A 6,369-nucleotide genomic window follows, 5' to 3' on the forward strand; every position below is an offset into this window, starting at 1 on the left:
AGTTTTAATATAACGTTTTGAATTTACATAGGGAAACGTGACAATATAGTTATTAATCATTGTTATTATAACAGTTTTATGCATTTATTTAAAAATTTTATATAGTAAATTTGCCTATCACAGAAACAGACATACACACATCTATGATAAAAAAAGTTCTATATGAATTAATAAAGATATTGGTATTATTAAAAATTACTTAATGATAGAAGAAAGAAATTGATTTTAACAACTTACAAAATAATAAGACAAAATTTATTTTTAAAAGCTATATCAAAAACCAGTAGAGTGTATCCTATAGGCAAAAAAAAAAAAAAAAAAAAATTGCTTGGAATCTCACTAACAGGAAAATCCTGACGAGTCTTCAATAGAAAAATATTCTTTGGAAAATTTCTCTGAAGTCAAACTGAACATATGGACATTTAATTCAAATATTCCTGCAATAAGCTAGAGGGAAAACACCAGCCATTTGTAAGCTTCCTACATACTGGGACTTTGTATTACTTAGTCAAGAACTAGAACATACTGAAATTTTAAATTATTTTCATCAAGGACAAATCCGTAAAGACTAAAGTACTTTTAATATTAACGATCAAAATAAAAATAATTAATGATTTAAATCTTTGATTTATCGAAAACTGAAGTTATAAACATATTATTATAAATACCTAAACTTTACTTATTCCAAGAAGATTCGGTTAAAATTTATAGTGTTAAAGATTCGTCGAAATCAATATTATGAGTTTTGAAATATAAAATTATACGTAACCATTATGGATTGTAAAACGTTATCAAACGCCGATTTACTATGAGATTTTTTGAAAGAATATCTACTGTAAATTAAATGGCAACAACTTCAAAAACCTGTTTTTCGAACTGCATGAATATAAACAAAAACCGGTAGATAGTTGAATAACTTTCCCAGAAAAAAAATATTTAAAACTGCGTTTGACGCTTTAATTATATTATTTTATTTTAAAACTTTTTATATTATTAATTGTTAAAAACGGAAAATAAGCTTAATTTAGAAGGTAAAGAGGATTTTTATAAAAAATCGAAAATATCTATAGCAAGAAAAACTTTTATTGAATCTAACTATAAAGAATATATGAAACATGACCCTTTGTCCATATTTTCAACCCCTTAATATTTAAGCACTAAACCATTACATAAATTTACAGACAAAATTTCAGAAACATTTCGACAAATAACACAGTTTCAAAATGTGTGAAGAAATTCGTCCTTGCACACACACACACACACGCTAACACCGTACATACATAAGACACTCTAGTTTTTTTTCATTCTTTCATGTTTCACAGTCCCTATCAGTTAAAAATGTAACAATCTGAAAAGTCAGATTATAATTGATTGCCTACTTTTGCTCAGTTATTTATAAAAATAGAGAGTGGTAGCTTGATTTTAATTTATTTATAATTATAACGATAGAAATAGGTATATTTGATATTTTTCTCACAAATGGTCATTTAATTACTACTTCTGACATGATTCATTTATGGTATTCGTGAAACCGTGCCAGTAATTGTTTAGTAATTCAGACACAAATCATTCATTGTATTCATTCAGATACTTGACAAATCTCATTATTAATATTTATTTAGTTGATCAATATTTATTTATAAACTAAATAAATATCAATGATGAGATATGCCAAGTGTCTTAATGAATACAATGAATGATTTGTGTCCGAATTACTATGATTCATTTATACTTAATAATAATATTTTAGTAAAATAATATGTCCACAGATATGAAATAGTGAAACCAATGGTAGATTTCCCTTCAAAGTCATACGTAAATGGCTCATGGATTGGCATTCTTGGACAATTGGCTAACAAGGTGAGAAATGTCAGAATAATATATTTACTGCTGAAGTAATATAGACTATAATTAACTTTTAACTTTAAGTTATCCAAAGAAATAAATTAATAATTGATTTAGACTTGTATAAATTATTTAAAATCTCATTTAATATATTTATATGTTTTTATAGACAGCAGATATATATCCTCATATTACTGTAATCACACACGAAAGACAACAAGTTTTTGACTTCTCTTCTCTTATTGGTCTTTATACTATAAACTTTTTTATTAAACGAATAGAAATAAGGCCAGGATGGAATGCAATTTTCAAATCCTTTTCAATTCAAGTTAGTGTTTTATTTACGCTATTTTTTGTAACATTGTTATCTATATATATAAATGAGGATTTTGTTTGTTTCTTTGTTTTCTATGCACGCCCATGCCATGTAATCAATTGCTACAGAACGTGCATATTACGTTCAAATTAATCTAACTTTTCTATAATCTATACATCCCACTTCAAATTATCGTCAATTTATATATAATCGATTAATTTCATTCTACATTTGATTGTTGGCTTTACAACGTCATGTAGCGTTAGGTATTGAAATAAAATTTAATAAAATAATTAACTAAATAAAATTCTTACAAAAAAGGATATAATTTAAAAAAATGTATATTATATTCATTGAATTACTGCGACAATAATATAGAAGGAAATAGATTCACCATTACGCCATCACTATGACAAGTAGCACATAGCACTTGTCTATGTGGAGTGTAATAGTGTTTCGCCCTTGTACTATCCACCATACTTACCCTGTTACAATAGAGTCATGCCGGTTATGTCTAACTCCATTCAGGTAAAAATTTTGAATTGAACGTGATCAGCCGTCGGACTGACCACGCAGAGTTTTCTGGGTTTACTTCGCATTAAAAAAACTTAAATTGGCGCCAGCATAATGTGAAAGTCTTTCTAGGATGCATCCCCCTTGACAGATGTCGTGTTGCTGTAATCAAATAAACCAAACTAATTCTAATAATTTTGATATTAATGCGATATTCACGAGGATATACTTAACTTCTAAGACATCTTGTACTTGATTCCCTGGACATTCCGTTTTTTCTTGAATCCATCCTTCCTTATTTACTCATAAACCGATTGCCCAAAACTTTTAAAGTGATACTGTTTAACCTGTTAATGTACTTTCTCTCAATGACAATCCTATCTCGGAGATGAACAGGCATAAATTCGAAATGTTCACCCTCTCTTATGTTTTCGTCTATAAGATCTCTCGACAAACATTGTTACAGGGGTGCGCCAACATCTTCGCTACTTGATATGTAAGAATAATATTTTTGTATTTTTAAAAGTTGTTTTATAAAATTACAATTCTGCCAAGAGGTTTTAGAATTATTGTGCTATGGTTACTACTCTGTTTTTAATTACAAGATGTAAGTGTCTGTGTTTTATTACACGTATTAAAATTTTATTATTTTGCCACGACAAACGTTTTTAAATGTTTACATTAAGTTTTATTTCATTATATTGAAAGTAAAGGGAGAAAAAGAAGCTTTTTATCGATTATGTAAATAAATCTGAAATGAAAACAAAACCTTACCATAAATATTATAATACTCATTAAACATATTTATACTCTTTTTTATTAAAGGTCTGGTTGGCAATAGCAACGACCATTATTTTGATTGCATTGATTCTTCCTCCTATAATAAATTACGAACTAAATAAAAGAGAAATATCACGTCGCTGGACAATAAAGACAAGTTTTTGGTTTCTGTTTTCTTCTATTACTAATCAAGGTATAAATATTTAATGATAATTTTCCGCATTAATTACAAGTACTAGATTCATTTGTTTATTTTTCAGGATCTGACATAAGCTACATAAATCGAATGTTTGCGAGAATTGCGATTGGAACGTGTTCAGTAACAATTTTAATATTAACATTTAGTTACAGCGGAACATTGACTTCTCACTTGACTGCTCCAGGTGAAGAGCCCGTGCCTAAAACATTCGCGGAATTAGTTGATTTTGTGAAGAAAGGAAAGGTGGCTTGTGGTACACATGATGCCAGTGCTGTTTACTCACTAATAATAGTAAGTTTTTGTGTTATTGTATTTGTTTATATAAACTTTTAGATGAAATGTAAAATAAGGAATAGTTTAGTAATGTAAAATTTGAAAATTATAATTTTATAGAATCTGATAAAGGATCTGTTAAAGACCTGAAAGATCATATGGTAGTCAACAACAACTTTCTTAGTAATCAAGAAGTAATGCCACGAGCAAAGAAAGGCCGAATTGCAATTATTACATATGATGGATTAACAAAATGGTATACAAATACAGACAGAGAAAATTGGTTTATTTCTGAGGATTCAATGACATTTATGCCATATGCACTCGCTATGAGAAAAGGATTTCCGCTAAAAAAACAATTTGATTTTATGTAAGCATGAATTTCAATTTATTTCAAGTTTTTTTTACACATACAAATTTTTAATATAAAAATACAGCAACGAGTTGCTTAACTTACCCTGCGACATTCAAACTTGTGTGTGTAGCGCCATCTGTTAAGATATTGTATTATCAAAATATTTTATTTTTAATTATTTTGAAATAAGCATAGAGCTATAGGGGGCTGCCCCCTAAGCCGCTTACTCTGGACTGATCGGCAAGATCCGATTTCGATGTTGTCGGGTTTGGCTGTTTAATGATATACAGGCCAATTATTTTTAACTGGCTGACACCAGATAAAAATAATTTTGAATAATTTAAATCGCATCCTAACTCGCGATTCGTATTAGAATTTGGAGAATCGAGTTGGAGGGAGATGAGCAAGTCGCCAGGTATTCTTTCGTTCAAATAAGACAGATTAACAGGTTTCAAATAAAATATATCAACAATTTAATATCTCTAAAGCTAGGCTGTACATAAAGATTATACAAAATATACTAAATATATGATTGAATGAACTTACATGCGGTTACATATAAACTTGTATGGAGTGGTGCAACAAAAGAATTTCTGTTCAGCTCGCGAGGCGCGGGCTTGATCTCTTCGCCTATTTTGGATGCTAATCTCGAAGAGAGGGAGAGTTTACAAGGTTCTACTGATACCTCAATATTCGTTGGTCGATTAAATGACATTCGCTCGATCGGATAGAGAGGGATTCGAAGTGGAGTCTTTCCTATGGCGACTTGCCTGGACCGGGGCTGACCATTCATGAAAATCCGTTTAACTCCGCACCTTGTCGTCGTCTACTCTTCGGCATTAATTCATTTCTTCTATGTGGAATCGTCTTCCTTCCGACCTGGTATGGAACGAACTCCTCCTTCTGACGTTGTATGGGCCGAACTCTCGGAACTTCGGCGTCTCCACCTTTTATGCTATTGACCTGGGAAAATGATTACATGATCGACTGTTGACAGAGTCGAAGATTAATTACCAGGTGTGAGCATAGGTCTTTTCCGAGGACTTCGATGACGTTTAATTGAAGCTGCCTCTCTTTCCAAATCGGATGTTTTCCTTTTGACACGTTGTTAAAATTCCCAACCGTTTGTTTACAGAGAACGTCATTAAATTTGTTCTAGTGCGATGTGTTTTTCTAACGATCGCGTTAAGAAATTAAATTACAAATTCTCTAAATTTGCTCGTAAAATAAAAAAAAGGAAAAGGTTCGCGCTCAGGCACTTCGGCTGATATTATTATAAATTGCAAAAATCTTAATTTTGAGGGTAGGGATTGGTTATCTAAAACATTTTAATAACGTTTAAAATTTATATAAAGTCTGACTCTACTTGACATAGGGGACAAGACCGTATTTTACTCCTCACTTTTTGAATGTTAATTACCCACATTCAACAGCATCAATTTCTCTAATACACAAATCTTTTTGCAAAATTTTTCGAAAAAAAGTACAGGGGATATGAAACTACAAATAGAGTAAACAAAATTATACTACACACCCTAATATCCGTACATAGAAAATTCCCCTCCAAATTTTATCTATTTCTTGACATTTCAAAATATACTGTGTCAAAGAATTTAACAACTTCAGTTGTCAGTTTTTGACTGATTGCCATACTTTACCTCTGTTACTGATAACACAGCCTGGTAAGTAAAACAAATGTAGTGTCTGAATAATTTAAAATCAGCCATGTGTGCACTGCAAATGTGTTCACATTGTCATATACTGAATTTTGTAGTTCATGTTTACTCTTTACTTACAATTATTATTTCTCAGTACATGAATATGAATTCTTTCTCTTTTATTTCTAGGGTTTCTCGATCGTTTGAAACCGGAATATTTCTAGCACGGTCAAAAACAAGGTATAAATATGAAAAACTAGAAAATCAATTTGAAGCATTAAATTTATCAAATTTTTAGGAGCCTTTTATCTTCTTGTGTCAGGATATTTGTTAGCAATTATTATTTTTATTTTAGAATTACTCGTAGGCAAAAACGCTGGAGCTGTGCTTGATCAAGATGAAAATGATAAATTATCAAAGCGTTGTTGCA

General features: G+C 30.3%; 1 long non-coding RNA gene across 1 annotated transcript; it reads left to right on the forward strand.

The window, feature by feature from the left end:
- Window positions 1–2,043: 2,043 nt before the first annotated feature.
- On the forward strand, window positions 2,044–3,863 carry LOC136972484 (uncharacterized). Its single transcript, XR_010880342.1, has 3 exons — window positions 2,044–2,173; window positions 3,500–3,647; window positions 3,715–3,863. It is a non-coding gene; the product is annotated as an uncharacterized lncRNA (long non-coding RNA).
- The last annotated feature ends 2,506 nt before the right edge of the window (window positions 3,864–6,369 follow it).

Source organism: Centruroides vittatus, unplaced genomic scaffold (assembly GCF_030686945.1).
Source record: "Centruroides vittatus isolate TY-2023 unplaced genomic scaffold, ASM3068694v2 contig_2929, whole genome shotgun sequence".
NCBI lineage: Eukaryota > Metazoa > Arthropoda > Arachnida > Scorpiones > Buthidae > Centruroides > Centruroides vittatus.